At 43.6% G+C, this 16,509-nt stretch overlaps 1 protein-coding gene across 1 annotated transcript in view; it reads left to right on the top strand.

The window, feature by feature from the left end:
• Positions 1 to 16,509, top strand: part of LYPD6B (LY6/PLAUR domain containing 6B) — a 286,780-nt gene that overhangs the window by 205,317 nt on the left and 64,954 nt on the right. Inside the window, exon 3 of the mRNA XM_086958855.1 lies at positions 8,905 to 8,982. The gene's annotated coding sequence lies outside the window, so the exon portion shown is untranslated. The remainder of the gene's footprint in view (positions 1 to 8,904; positions 8,983 to 16,509) is intronic.

The following is a 16,509-nucleotide window of genomic DNA, read 5'->3' as shown; positions in this document are numbered from 1 at the left end:
ATGAAATCTGTGCTTTTACAGACAACAGTGCCTATAACGTCATCTAAAGAGACGTATGATCTTCTAGTCGCAAGGACGGCTACTGAAGTCCATGACCTTTTATCAACAAATTGCCCCGTGCATTTCGTAGAAATGTTCAGCCAACTCCTTAACATGTCTAGTGCAACAAGCATCCCAGGCATATTTAAGACAGTCTTTACGGGACTGCTAACACCCTTCCAGGCAATTTTGGGAATCTTTCCTAATTTCGTGCACTCCATTTTTGGTGGTATTCCACTATTTTTGGGACTCATCGCAGGGATTCTATTTTTGACCATCCTGCTACGTTATGGCAAGCCTCGGCTCAGACATAGCTCCCATGGGAATGGAAGAGACAATCCTAGCAATGCGCTACAGGGACAGGATAACTAACGTCCTCGGATTGGCCAGGCTGAGAGATCTAAACATGACCTGGTTCCTTTCATTCAGACCGATATGGCAAAATTGCATTTTACCTGTGCTACGGTGTATGCTTTGCGGCGAGGAATGCGTGTTGGACATCTGTCTTTCACTTCCATCAGCAGTACCAATGGACGTCGATACTTTGCTAAGTCCAATAACGGCTCACGCATTGTGTTGTCCCCAGCGGCTACCAATCCTGATGACGGCATTCGTGGAGACTCCTGTACTACAGCCAAGTGGTAACAGTGGAGCGAGTGACAAAAGCAACATCATCCAGGTACAACGTTCTGTGAGCATTGCTGGTCCTGCCTTCGATGACAGCAATCATTCTCACACCTGCCAAGTTTCAGCGCTATCTAACTTGGTTGAACTATCACCTGATTTTGTAGACCAATTCTTTGCGAGCCTGTCTGATACGATGTTCTCACCCATAGAGAAACAATAACTTTTGAGAAGCTTTCCGACACACAGCGTTCCCATGAACTCTGAATTCGGCCTTCAGTTTTGATCAACAAAAAACTGCCTAGTGCTTTGGAAAACTATTTTCTTTGAATTGGACAATTTTTTTAATATTGACCCTTTTTTGGCACGAACAATTCTTTGCTTAACGTAAAAACTATTCTTAGAGAACAGAAGCTTCACACTTCTATTTCTAAACACATCTAGAGACATAACAACATTACACCAGCCTCTAGCACACATGTTATTACAATGCATTTTTATGTGATGTTTATCTCGCATTTCTTCTGTCAGAGATACTTCATGTGTAATTCTTTTTGCATAATCGTTCATTGATTTCATATGCAATACCTTTTGAATGGTTACTATGCTTTAAAAAACGTACAGTACCTAAATTCCATGTATTACAAGTACGCCTATTTCGAATGCATTTATGTATTTTGGGGTGGGCAATGTTACACATACATCTAATTGCTTTAGTTTTAGTAATTTTGATGGACATGTAGACGTGGAGTGGGTGTTGCGTGCTTATCTAGGTTCCTGATCGATACTGTGACCTTATGCCCCTATTCGGCTATAAATCCATCTAGTGGGAAACTAGGAACTACACTACACCTTCGATCACAGCAAAGCTGAGACTCGTGGCTGACACGAGAGACGTGGGACCTGAACTCCTGGACATCCTGCATTTTTGAAGCTGCACTCACTTCACGAGGTAACTCGATGTCGTGCAATGAAGTGCTTGAAGCCCCAGACCCGAGCACCATTTCCACCAAAGCTCAGAGGCCCCCACTCCACGAGTGTCCCGTGGGCCACGCTTTTGCATTTCAGCTTGATGCATCTTCCCGGTTCCTAGTCCATTGGCTAGTGAGCCCCTGGAAGACTCCATTTTGAATCTAACTTGCTTTTCTGGTTGCTCAAGGCTTGTTCCAGCTTTCCTACAAAGGAGAAGTGCCACAGACTTTGCTGGTCTGCACCAAAGCCAATCTTGACATCCTGCGTGAGTTGCGTTTGCCAAGGCTTGTTGGGTCCAATCCGGATACTGACACCACAGTCAACTAGATCCTTTGTCGGACAGCTCGAATCCAGCTCCTGGTTGTCATTGACACCTCCTGGTTCTCGTGGCTGAAGAGACAAACTTCACCTTTTCACCTGAAATCACCCGCATTGGCTGGCAGATTTCCACCGCCATCCTGGTCACTGTCAAGTGACCCAGACTCCGTCCCTTCTGCTTTCAGGTTCTTCAGATCTTCGATCCACCCGGACACTTTTCCTCTGGTCGCCTGCAGCACTTCTTTGCAGCTCTCCATTGAAATCGACAACGAAACCCGACACCAAAAGACACCTATGTACCCGGCTTCCGTGGGTGAGGTAACACGAGTACTCTGGTAGTCTTGAGGGTATTGGCCCTCCTAGTGTCTAAGTCTAAAAGGGTTTCATCGTAGTCCATCCGGAAGTATCCTTAAACTGTAAATTTGTATCTTGTTTGTTTCCCATAGAAAGTCAATGGTAACCCGCGTCTGTGTTTAGACACTGCACGCGTCTCCCGTGGGCCTCCTACTTCCTAACCTTTGGTTGTTTAGAGTAGCCCCAGCGATTCCACAGGTCCCAGGCCTGCTTTCTAATTATCATGTGGTTCTTATACCACTATTTTAGTATATGGTTTGTTAGGCCCCTAGGGCAAAACGTATACTGTGCAACTTATCGTATGCTAATTAAGTAACTTGTATTGTACTTTTACCTCTGACCTCATAAAGAGTGCAGAAGGGGTTGTGTTTAGAATAAATACATATATATTTGATAAATACCGTGTGTGGTGTCCTTTCATTTGGTACTTAAGGGATTATAATTGGTAAAACAACTTGCTTTATACACTCTCTGAAGTCTTAGCCTGATGACTGCTGGTCCATGCTACCACTAGGATAGCTTTCTATAAGGTTGACTTTACAACCACCACCAATAAGGGTTGATTAGGCTGGTGCAAGGTGCCCACTAGAACTAGTGGACATCATATGCCAGGCTAACTCCTAACATTAACTTTGAGTGTAAACACGAGACAAATAGAAATCCCATATATTTTAACTTGACTGACGTGCCAATGTCATTCTCAAAGTTGATGGGCAGCTAAAGGGGATTTTGGGAACATCTGCCCCACCCAGCACAAGGAAATTCAGTTGTGTTCCCGATCAGACAGAGCAAACAGTGGTCCCTGCGTCACATGTATCTGGTGATTTTTTCATGGTCTTACTGGTTACTACCAAGTCAGATTTGCGTGTGTTTGGACCTGCACTACACGTTGTTCTAGCCCTTGTCATAAAGTATACTGATACAAGATGAGCAGCAGGAGTGAGAGGGAGGATAGTTGTGGTTCTCTGTTTAATGCTCTAAATATGTAGGTGGTTTGAGTGACCCAAAGCAAACTAATAGGCTAGGGTTGAGAGAAAGGACCAGATTCACTTTAGGGAAGTTGAAATTCCTATGCCCTTCCATTTAGTAGGCCCCATATGCTGCTACGAGATCAAGGACGACTAGCATATCTTTCTGATCTTCATCCAGCGGGGTGAGAAGCTCCTCCCTGCTCTTGGACAAGGTAGTTTCAGTTTCCCTGGAGATCCTACAGCCTATGTGCTGGTTATGAAGTAAGTCTTTTCTCTCCACATATTCGTGTACCTGTCTTATCACCCTTTTGTGGGATTTTTCTTGAAAATGGAAGCTTAGACACTGAGCTTTACTTAGTTATTTTTTTGCATCTGTAGGATAACTTGCCCTTTCTAAAGATCTGTGTAGTACGTATATGTGAATTTCAATAACATACGACCAGATGTAGGAAGCCGATTTGCAATCGCAAACGCAGAAATTCACAGAATTTCAGCGTTTGCAATTGCAAATTAGCAGTGTGCAATGTAGCACACAAAAACCTCCTCACAAAATAAGGAATAGCAAAATTTGTGATTCCCTATTTTGCATTTGCATTTAAGGAATCGCAAATTGCGAATCCTTAAATGCAATGTAAGAAGCACAAAAGAAAGTGTGATTTGGCCTTAAGGAATCGCAACTTCAAGTTGGTAGTAATTTGCGATTTCCTTTAAAAAAAAGCACTTTTTTTAAAGTGCCATGTGGCACACATTCATGCCCGTAGTGCATGTGTGTGCACCACTGGGCACACATTCACATTTCATGGGTGCAACAGGTTGTCCCTCTGGAACCCTTGCACCCTTGAAACTGCGCGCGCAATTTGCAAATACCTATTGGGTACTCGCAAATTGCGTGCTCAAATTTCAATCATTCCTATCGGCCTCTAGACCCATAGGAATGAATGGGAAGGTATTCCTTGATTGAGAATTGCAATTTGCAATTCGCAATTAAGTAATACTAAGGAATCGCAAACATTTTTGCAATTCCTACCTACATGGCATTTTGCGAGTCCTTAATAGCGATTCCCTAAAAATCGCTATTCATGACTCGCAAAACTGCTTTTACCTACATCCGGCCAGTGGGATTGTTATTTTTCACACATTCTCTACAGTTCTTCCTTTAAAAAGGTTATTTCCTGAAATGTTAGAACTGACACACCTCGACAGGAAGTGAGTGCACAACTTTAGATGTGTGTCAGGTTTAGAATAAGCACTCTGGTCCTTTCAGTTCTTTCTAAAATCTGACTCATGTTGATCGGACAGCTGGAAGGAGTCCCTTAAAGGACAGCCTTGGCCGAGTACTTGTAACATGCAACACAGCGAGATAGTTTATTCTATGCAGGTGAACTTAGGCATGTGGTCTGCCTTGTTGGGTTGGCGAGCTCTGACAGTCAGACACACTGCAGTGCAGAGGTGTTTTTGCTCAAAGCAATGGGATTTTGAACTCAGCTCTACATAAGTAATAAACAGTGGACTGAGAGCAGAGTGCAGTGCGTATTCGGTGTGCTTCAGACTCAGTATCTGTTGTGCAGTGTAATCATGACCTTTTACTCCTTGGTTATTCGTTTGGCTGAGAGGTCCATATTGATGCATGAGGAAAGTCAATGCAGAAGAACATAACCGCAATTAGAATAAGGTGAACCTTTACATCACAAGCATAAGAACCTCAGGCGAATTTTGTTTTACAATAAGTTGCTCAGATTTCAAAGATAATTCTCAGGTCTCACAGCTGAAGAATAGTCATGGAGTATGCATATACAGTTAGTACAAATGCAAAGGACTGTATCCTCTTTTAACTATTACTAATGGGGGGTTGGATGTTTCAGGGAGGATTCACAGTATTCTAAATATGGTGGTCACTATGCATTTGTAGCCAGCCATGGCTATATTCAGCTGACTGACTGCCAGGATGAACCAAATGAAATGGACACTCATTAATATAACTTCCACCCTGACAGGACACCAAGATGGTGGCTAAGTCCACAGTGAACTGCTAGGCCTATTAGTCTGCCAGTAGAGCTATGACTGGGCTAGCAAGTACAGAAAGCAAGTAGGGGCTGCCCATAATTTGAATCTTCTCTGTTTGAGAATGGGGATGCCCAGTACATAGAACAACAGATAAAATAGTTGAACATACACAACAGATGTTTTATAAAGGGCTGTGTGCCCTGAAAAAGCCCTAGGCTCAATAGACCATAGGAGCAAAACACATGATGACAGAGCAGTAAGAATGCTTCAACCACATGCATAGTAATGACATTATAAAATGAAACAAAAAGAAGAATAAAGAGAGAAAGAAAAAGACAAAGAAGTGTATTAAGTGGTTGTAATTATACTTGAAATTTTTTAAATCATATGTATTATAATATTTCACAATTTCAAATAATTGGTGTGTACCACACACCTCCATCACATATTGGTCCTTGGTTTCCACTGGCATGCACTGTTCTTCCTGTGCAACCTCCCTTCCACTGAACGGATGGCTCTTGGGGTTACAGCTCTCTTATGACATCTTTTAAAGGATGTGGCCTAATGGCTAGGGCGGTCCACCTCAAAGCAGGGGAACCGGGTTCGATTTGCAGCAGGGACCCTCAACATCCTATGATTCTGAGCAAATAACTTAATCTCCCCGTACCTAACAAAAATTAATGTGTCTATATAATGCAACTGGTTCTCATCTCAAGTAAAGCTCTCCGATACCTTCGGGTCTAGTTTGTGCTATAAAAAAATACAGTGCTTAAAAATGGCAGGACCACATGAAGTGCTATAGAAAAAACAAGATCGTTACTATACTGCTTACCATGCTGAACATGTGAGTTGTAGTCTCTGCCTTGGTGTAAACGGCTTCTTTGGTAGCCTGAGAGAAGATTTCCTATACCACACACCTATGCAACTGATCACCACAGAAACACTTGAGCATGGCAGCTTGAGCTTGCTGGAAGAGGACTTGACTTAGTGGCTTTTCTTATGTTTTTTATGTGTTTGCCTTGGCTAGGACTAGTGGCCCACTACTGCAGTTTATTATTTACCTTCACACCTCAGGCTTCTTGACCACCATCTTATTTGCTTACACCTAGCACACTGTTGGCCTTCCCATGACCAGGAAGAGGTCATGAACAGTTGATCTTCTGATGTGAAAGCCTGGCTGATGTTATGAAGAGGTAGAGAGAAGATGTGCACTGTATGTATCAACCGAGTTAGAAGTTGCAGGTGGAACCATGGGTGAACTAAAAGATACGCAACCATGTTCTAGATTTTGGAGTCCCCCCCCCCCCATTTACATAAGTGAAGTCAGAGATAGAGTGAAGCATCTGGTACCTTAAGGGCAAGAAGAATTGACTGAAACACTTATGGATGACACTTGAATTGTAGATCTGATTGCTCTGTGGCATACAAATACATATCCTATAAAACATGACCACTAGATGAAAATATGGAACGTTTGCCATTTAAAATAGTAAAGATCCATTTGTTACGAGCTAGCTACGTCCAACATTTTAAGGCATTACAACACAGTTGATTGCAGTGCCATACCATTCAGAAAGAATCTAGAAAGGTTTCAGGACAATTGTGCAGAAGTTAAGAATGCGATACCAATGGCAGGACTAAAAGTGAAGGAGACTAGAGCTATGGACCTCAAAGCGGGTGAACCGGGTATGAGTCTTGGCAGGTACGCGCAACATCCTGTGATTCTGGGAAAATCACCTGTACCTAACAAAATGAATTTGTCCTTCTGTAACTCAACTGGTTCTCATGTAAAGCGCTCTGACACAGGTCGAGTTCGCGCTATATAAAACTCCCCCCCAAAAAACTGAGAAGTGCAACAGTACTTGTAAGAGTACTTAATCTGGAGTACTACTTTCCACACTAATTGATACTTTTGTGAGCTGGCCCCCAAATGTTCACTTCTCTGTCAAACGTACAAAATGGGCCCGGTGCTTTCTATTGCACTAATTGTATATGAATCTTCCTTGAATAATCCCATTTTGTTCCCATTTTAGATATGTTAGTTCCAATTCACAAATGCGTGGAAGAGTATGTATAGAAGTACTTCGCGGGTACCGCAAAATAAAATAAAAATAAATAAATTGATACTTGTATAGCGCACTACTAACCCGCAAGGGTCTCAAGGCGCTTGTACGAATACCGCTGTGGAACCCATCCTGGCTTTCCCTGTGAGGCGTCCACTCCTGGGCACCCCCAAGGTGGAGGCCAGGCATCCTTAGCGTTGTGGGGGCCGTTGTGGAGATTAAGCAAGCTATTGCCCAGAGTTGCAGAGTGGGACTCCATGATTGGAATAGGCACCGAGGCGAGAATTATCAGGTCCGTGGAATTTTGAGCCCAAGACCCGCTGAGGAGGGGAATTGAACCCTGGTCCCGGGCCAGACCTCTGCTTCAGGGTCTGCCGCTCTAACCATTGAGCCACACTTCTCAAAAATCTGCCCCAGAGATGGGCTTGTGGGTCCTTATGCTGCGACTGTTCAAGGAGAGGTCTTAGTTGGCAGTACCTCAATGGCACTCTTCGGCCCTGTTCACCCTCCAGGCTGGCACAAGATTAGCTCCTCCTGTAATGCATTTGTAATACACAGTAAACAATGTCCTGAGCCAACAAGGCTGAACGTTATGTGAACCTTCCTTGCTTGCAGTTGAACAGGATCCGCATTGATAGCGAATACCTGGCACTTTTCCCGGGAGAGGCTTGATAAATATATTTGCATCCAAGTTTACCACTGTTCAAACAGTAGCAATCTCTGGCCTGGGGAGTGGTTCATGGAGCCAGAAAATGTAGTCACAAAGCTGAAATCTCGAAATGTAAATGTTTGAGAGCTGCCGGAAGTTGCACCCGAGTGCCACAGGGTGTTAAAAAATATAGGTTAAATTGTCATAGGTTTTGTGCAAATTTACCCATGTAACCCACACTCTCTGCTTCTCTTTACCTTGGGCCTGTGCTAAGGCACATTTTGTAACGTGTAAAGGATGTGTGCAGGCTTTGGAATGCTGTTGACAATTGCTTTGAGTACAACATGTGACGCTGATAACGATGACATGATGTAGCTTGAGGTGCTGCTGTATGTGGGCAGGTGTTAATTAGTCAGTGCATTAGAAACATGCAGCTCAAAAGTGATGACAGGCATGGGCAGGTTTTAAGTGCTGGCGAAATTCACTTCAGAAATGCGGAAATGAGGGTCCCACAGGCATTGCGTGGTTGTAGAACCGCCTAGTCACACAGGGAGAAACTGAGTAAAGGGTATTACCCTGGGCTGGGTCCTCAGCTCGTCTTGCCTCCATGAAAAAAAAGAGAGAGAGAGAGAGAGAGAGAGAGAGAGAGAGAGAGAGAGAGAGAGAGAGTCAAAATGTATTTGTACGCACCCACGCGCCCGTCTCACGCCATGGGACCCGTATGACTGAACCGTCTGGGTGAGGACCATGGCAAGGAAGCCATTTTTGTGCTTTTTTGTGAGTAGGTGTGCCAGTCCACAGATGGAGCCTATCGAAGGCATGTACTGTTTTTGGTGATTGTTGTTATAGCAAACAGAACGTATATTTAGGGTTAAATATGTAACATGAATGTTTCACCCATTTCTTACAGCTGGGGAACATGACATTTCAGTATAACCTGCATAGGAGAAATGGAGCCCTTTAAACTGGAAAGACTGTTGCCTTTAAGGTAGGAGCTGCAATGGATATACTTTAATTGTTGACTTGAGTAAGTAACCCTTTGAGAACATGTTCCTACTGTGTACCAAAGGGCTGTATTTCCAGAAAAGGGAGATAATCTAAAATGGCATTCTCTGTGGTAAGAAACATTGTTTTGGTTATATATCTGTAAACTTACGTTCAATAAAACATTAAATATATATAGCATTTTGAGAACTCTGCTAAATACGCTTACGCATCTAGTCTGTCTTTACTCTTTTTTTAACTGTGCCCTTCATTACGAGATGTCTTTAGATTGCAACATGTGCTGTAAATTCTGCTAGCACAAAAATCGTAATTATGAGTAGTGCGCTAACTATCGCATCCACTGGAAAGTTGTCGGTAGGTCAAACCTGCTCATATTTATTAGCAGGAAAATGCCAGTCAACTACTAAGACATGTGGATTTTGGTGTGATAAGCACCAAAATCCCCATGTCAATCCACATCATTGTGGGGAAAAAACTGGGGGCCAGATATACCAACATTTTGTGCTGTATTTGCATCACAAAAATGATGAAAGCAACACAATTTTTTTTTGTTATTTACTTACCAGCGCATAACTTGCTTTACGCTGGAAAGTTGCTTACAAGTAACACAAAGCAGTGTGAAGGGCTTTATTACGTTACTTAGGGGCCCATTAGGTTGGCAGGCGGATTGCCCCTGCCAGGCTGGCCGTAGCCACCGCCGGCCTGGCGGGGGCAATCCGCCCACCATCCGCATAGAAATGACCCCCGCCACATTAGGATGGCTGGGGGGTCCGCGGCGGACGGTAAGACTGTCCGCCGCTTTTCCGCCTCAGTCACCTTGCGACTGGGGCGGAAAAGGTCTAATATGGTAGCGGTGTCTATCATACACCGCCAGCCATATTAGGATGGGTTTTGGGGAATGCCTTTCCGTGACGGCAATGCGGCCACGGAAAGGCATGCGGAGACTCCCTGCGGGGTCCGTTGTGGGCCCCCTGGGATTCCGGGGCGGGTGCACATGGGGGGTACCTATGGTACCCCCCGCATTTCAAAGTGCAACATGCCTGTCATGTTGTGCTTTGAAACGCACAACATGCTTTTTTAGCATTGCGGCGGGCGGTGCTTTCAGCACAGACCGCAGCAATGTTAAAAATGCGGGATGCACCCGCCACTGTGGCGGGTGCATCCTAATTCCAAGGACAGGACCCCCGCCCTGATGGTGGGCGGTCCCGTTGTCCGACAGGATGGCGGGCGGACAAAGTCCGCCCGTCATCCTAATAGGCCCCTTAGTGTCAGGGGAGCATTACATAGGTGGGTATATGGGCATTCCCATGCAACCACCCAGGCTTTTTGATGCAAAACACTATCTGTCCAAAATTTGAGACATGGTTTTGTGTCACAAATTAATGCCACTTGAAATCAGGCGTTAAAAGGAGAAATGTGTCAATTTCTCCATTCTTTTCTAACTTTGCATGTGTGCTGCACTGTACAGCACACATACAAAGTAGTAAAAAGTTGTCTAAGCATAGTATTTTTTATTAGAAGAGCTCACTATCAGTACAAAACCTATGCTAGACTTATGCACGCACCCTTGCACTAAGGTGCAAAGGTGTGTGTGTGTGATGCTCGGCCGCAAAATTCTCGTCAGTGCTAATGAGAGCAAAGGATTCAGCCATATCTCTGTAGATATGGTGCTCTCGCCCTATCATGCAATTCAGTACAACACTTTTGCGTGCTGCATTGCGTGAGAACTTAGTAAATCTGGCCGTTGGTGTCGGTGGTATTTATTGCACCAGATACATTCCCAGTCAGCGGAGTCGGATTTTCCTGGAGGCTATCAATATCGCACTCATTACCGTCAGCGCTTAATGAGGGTCTAAAGGATGCTTCATGATCGAGGTGCACAGTAATACACTAATAAAACTTTTTTATAAAAAAATTGCAACTCTGAGGCAGCACATTTTAATTAACTGATAATCAAACAGTTGTAATAGATAAAAATACAAAGCCAGAAAATGAGTTATACATGTTTAATTAGAAAAAAAACGAGTTTTTGCGATTTGTTCTTCATTTTGGTAAACTCACTGTTGGTGTCTTGAGAAACACAGGACATTCATGTTGTTACATTTTTTTTTCTTTTAAAAAAAATATATTTTCATTGAAATTTTGTGGACACAATATACATATAAATACAAACACTTATAGCATTTCTAGCGCATAGAACCCCGCAACAGTACATTGCATAGCGTAGTTAGGTGAGTGCCCTTTGTTGATCCTACTTGCATACATGACGGTGGACTGACTTTGTTGGCTCAACGCTTGTTATACATATATAACATGTAACATATAGGTTTTGCTGGTGGTTGCAGATCGGCTTACCACATCCTGGTTCTGTTTCACCGTTTATGCCGCCTGTGGCCTACGGTGGTTTGAATGGGTCTAGCGCTTTGTCTAGTGATACCCACATCTGTCTGGATGGTCTCTTCCATGGTGTGTTTCTTAGTGCTGTGTTGTCAGCCCCTCTCAGGAATGTCACCCAGTTTAACCATCCCTTAAATGTGGCCTTGGCTGTGTTCTTCCAGTTAGATAGTAGGATCTTTATGGCACTAGTTAAGAGAAAGTCGAGAAGGTACTTGTCTTGTTGTGTGTCTATTTCGGTGTTAAGGAGTGCTGTTGCTAGCGTGTGGAACTCTCTCTTAAGGTTGCAGACTAGTGTTTGGTTGGTAAAATAGAACACTTTGTCCCAGAATTTCCTGACCTTTCTACATTGGTAGATTAGATGGGCCAGGTCCCTCTGTTTCCTAAGCTCAGTAGCCTCTGGGACGAGGTGGACAGCTTACTGCACGTGCTGCTAGAGATGTTGTGTGAGTGGCCTGTACTGCCAATTCCTGTCTCGGAAACTCTTTGCTACTCTAACATTTCATATTTGTCACACACAACCACTCCTTCTTTCATCCACTAGAATGCTCTTTTAATGCTTACACTCATTGCCCCGCCCCCACACTCACTCACCCTCGCTCCCATTCACCACAGCATCAAAGTTCCCATACTTATTTTAATGCTCTTCGAGCACAGTATAGCAATGCTCTGTGGGCATGGGACACTTCAGTATTTACAACCAAACCAGGTTTTTGGGAATTGCTCCTTTGCAGACTTTCTACTGGTAATTACATTAATTTACGCTTTGAGTGGGATGTATGACGTTACAACGCATGCTTTTACCACGCATGCCTTTACAACGCGGTTTTTACAACACATGCCTTTACAACGCATAGTGCTTTGGGGCGCTGGATAGTGAATAGTTTAATTTACTATTCCAACTCCAGTCCCCGTGGATAGTAGGGAAGGTGTTGGATAGTAAATTAAATCTATACCCTATCCTAGAGCGCCCCCCAGCGCAATGTGTTGTAATGGTTTGCGTTGTAAAAGTTGCGTCGTAATGGTAGTGCGTTGTAAAAGTTTCGTTGTAAAGGTTGTTTACCTTTGAGTGCAAAGTTGGCCATGACTTTGAAGTGCAGACCTCTGTTGAACAATACACCACTCTGTTAAACCGAGTGCAAGATCTCTGATCCTTTCAAGGAGGTGGCGAGGCCTGCACAGATGGCCAACCTGCTCATATCACGAGTAGTTTCCATTGATGTGCCTACTGCAGAGCAGGTTGTTTTACAATGATCGGGCCACGCCTCTTTAACATGACACCATTCCAGCTTACCGGGAAGGAAAGTTTGCATCTTTATTGACACCGTTCTTTGCTGTATTGTAAAGCGCTCTGACACCATTAGGTAGTGTCCACGCTATCTAAAACGCCTAAGTAATGCACCTTCAATTAAGTTCTGTGGCCCGGGGCTTATTCTCAATACAGAAGTTCCTGTTCTCATACCCAACCCAAGGATTCTCTGGTTCTTTACATTTCACCTTTTACTGTTTACAGTGAAAGAATATTTAAAGGGCCAATGCTTCAAAGAGTGCAGAAGAGAAACTGAAAGATCGCCTCAGACTCACTCTTGGAATTCATTTTTCAAATTGTGCCAAAGCACTCCAGTTTATCTTATTTTTAATAATAAAATGTTTTGTCCATAGTGCTTCACACATCACTTCTGTCATTTCTTGGCTCTATAAAGAATACCTATTACTACTAGCCAATTTAATTCGACTCACTTTAAGGACTTTGAGAGCATGGGAGGCTGAGGAGGAGTTACGCATATTCCAGTGACGAGTATGAGCGGTGGCTTACAGGTCCTAGCAGTCGCCTACTCTCGTGATAGTTTTGTGTCTCTTTCGTTTACAATAGAAACTGTCGGCAAACATATTTTCATCTTTTATTTCTGGTATTTGGAGCCTGTCAGTCCTCTCGGCTGGGAAGTGGTGCTATTAGAGTTTTCATCTGTCCCACTTCTTGTCACTCATCGCAGTTTCTTCTGCAAAGACGCCCTTCCATCGCCCTAACTATAGGCCTCGGTGGAGTGAGAATACGTGCGTGTTTTCTTGCTTATAAATCAAGGGGAGCAGGCCTGGAAAGTACCCCTTTAATCATCCGGAACAGGGAGCCTGTTTACTTCTAGAGAAACACGAGGCAGCGAGGAGGACTGGCACTGCTCTTTTGGAGTTTTGCAGAATAACATTTCAACTCGTTTGAGAGCAGCAGAAACTTTAACTCCTAGACTGAGTTCGTATATTATACGTTGGAAAAAATAATTACGGGGGTTAGGGGGGTATTTAATTATGGCACGTTTAAACCTTTTACATTCTGAGACAGGGTGTTCTGTGCCTCCAGGCTCTCTCTCTATTTGTGTTTCAATCAGATATTTTAATAATTCAGTTATGCATGTCTAAAAAAATCCCTTAAAAGCGTTTTTTCCCTCCTTAGTGAATGTATTTGATTTTTCATAAATCACTTTAAAAGTGCAATATCTAATACTTTATTGTGTAGTTAATAAAAACCGTTACAATATCCAATACAGCATTGTTTTAAAATGTATCGGAAAAGACTTTCTTGTACAATATTAAAACAACCGTTAATTAAAAAAATGGTGAACATGATTTTGTTAATAGCCTAATGATTCAAAGTTCTGTTTCAATGTTTGGAAAGTACAAATAAAAAGTTCAAGAGGTTCAAGTTTTTTGTAACTCGTTGCACAATTTCTGTTTTTTTTCAAAATTAATAACATATTTAATTGTTCGACAGATAAATTGTGGGTCCGCTGAGTCCAACGCTTGGACAATGGCTGAGCGGTGTATTTTCCTAGATTACTTAACATCTTTTGATAAATGGACAGTAGTGCACATTATTTTATCTAGTGCTGTAAGTCATTACTTGAGTACTATATACCTGGACCTGGGAACCTGTTGCCCGCTGAGTTGTTCTCCCCTGAAATCAAACTTGACACCTGGAGCTTTAAGGCACATCTTTGCAGAACCATGTCAGCCTACTGATACACCTTTCCGGCTTCAGGAAACAGAGTAACTGAAATAAAAGAAAGTGTAAGCAAGTTCATGCTTTCATTTAAGGGATTTATAGTAGGCACTGAGAAGGGCTTATCGCAGACAAGTTACAATGCCACTGCTATTCAACATGGCTAAAAAAACATTTACAGCTGCAATAGCTCTCGGATTGCCAAGACCTATTGGCTTTGCCAATCCTTGTTTACTTTCTCATTAGCCAAGCTTTTTTACTGCTTGTCTACAAGCATTACTGTTGTGCTATCGAGGTTATTAATCTATTAACCCCTTCAATGCCGATGACGGCCCCCAGCCGTCATGCATCACGGTGGTCGTATGCTGATGACGGCTGGGGCCGTCATGAACCCGCCCACTTCAAAAACCGCCGCACAGGCGCAGCATCGCGGCCGCGCCCAAGGGGTTAAAGAGTACTTTTATGAGCTGGACTTTCCAGGCTGTTGAGTGTGATGAAACATTTCTGCAAATGTTCACAATTATGGGCCTCATTACAATGTCGGTCAGAAAGCATTTTGACCATCTCCGTGTCGGAATTGTGTCTGACCGACTTGGATTTGGGGAGTCTGATAGACCGATTACAATGGTTCCGAACACCATGCGGTCGTACTCCCATCAACTTCAATGGGAGCCTGTGTTCTGACCGACAACACAGGCTCCCATTGAAAACAGGGGTGGTTGCGGAAAACCGTGCTCCCTGTGGTGGGCCCCCCATGGTGCCTGCCAAACCATGCATGGTTGGAAAGAGGGGACCCATGGGCCCCAACCGGAGGTCTCCGTGTGAAGGGGGCGTGCTATGGGCCCCCTAAATCAGCTTCCAACACCCGTTCCATGTCAGACAAACCCATTCGGAAAGGCTGTGTGAATCCGGCATTGTGATACTTTGGTTGGAAATGCGGTCCGCAGAGTTGTACGAGTCGGCTCCTACTGACTCCGAGTCTCCGAATGCCAGTGGGAACTGAGTAGTAAAGACCGAAATGTAAACCTTTAATCTTAATCGGGCGGTTGAAAAAGTTTCCGATTTGGTGGGAAGCATGGGTTCTGACAAGGGTTTGACAAACCGAATGCTGTTCGGAGAATTGCGACCTACATCGTAATGATGCCCTTATTTGTACTTTATTTTTCTACATGCTAAGATTTGATGAAGAAAGGTCAATGAGCGTTGCAGTGGAATGACCATTGTTTAAGAGAGAACACAGTTAAAATAATAGAGAAATATATTAAGATATATTAATAATAAAGGTGTATTAATAATATGCCTTTCCCCTAAATCTTAAACCTTAGTATGTATGATCAGATTTTAAATGGGTACACACTTTTACACACACTCTTCAAATTTTTTCATATGTCTCAGATCAGAAAAATATTTTGACAGGCCGTAGGTTTGTGGGTAGCTCTCAAATTATCATTATTTGGAACATCCAGCCCTCCATTTTTTCACACTTGAGAAGATTTTGAGACCCTCATGACTGTGGTTCTTTAAAAGACCCCCTCAAATCTGAGAGGACCTGATCAAGTGCCCTCACCCCTGAGGGTTCCTGACAAAAACTAACACATTTGAAGGGTTATGAACAAGAACCTCAATTTTGAGGGGCCTTGCAGAAGACCCACAGAATTGAATAGCCCCTACCAACATATCGTGCCTGAAGGTTCCTGACTGCAACCCGGACATCTGAAAGATACTTCAATGACATCAAGTTATATTGCAAGTCTCATATGTACAAAATCAGTTTGATACATCATTCATGATTGTTAGTAAATTGAGAACTATGGGGCCAATTATGATGACAGTGAGACCTCCACCGACAGCCCGGCGGTGGCGATCCCACCACCATCGGAACCATCATATCCGCCCGCCATATTTCAATGGCGGTGGATGGTTGGTGGTTGGCAAGACCAACTGCCATGCATCCAACGGGCTCCGTGAGCCCGCTGGTGCGGCAAAGGGGGTTGTATTCCCTACCATGGTGGCGGTGCCTGCCAGGCACCACCGTAGGGGTTACAATGTCCCTTTCTGCCTGCCTTTTCCTGGCGTTTAACCTGCCATGAAAAGGCAGGCATGAAGGGAATTTGGGGGCCC

The sequence above is a fragment of the Lissotriton vulgaris genome, chromosome 2_1, assembly GCF_964263255.1.
Source record: "Lissotriton vulgaris chromosome 2_1, aLisVul1.2, whole genome shotgun sequence".
Lineage (NCBI taxonomy): Eukaryota > Metazoa > Chordata > Amphibia > Caudata > Salamandridae > Lissotriton > Lissotriton vulgaris.
Note: the sequence above shows the minus strand (reverse complement) of the source record. Positions and strands in the feature narration are given on the sequence as shown.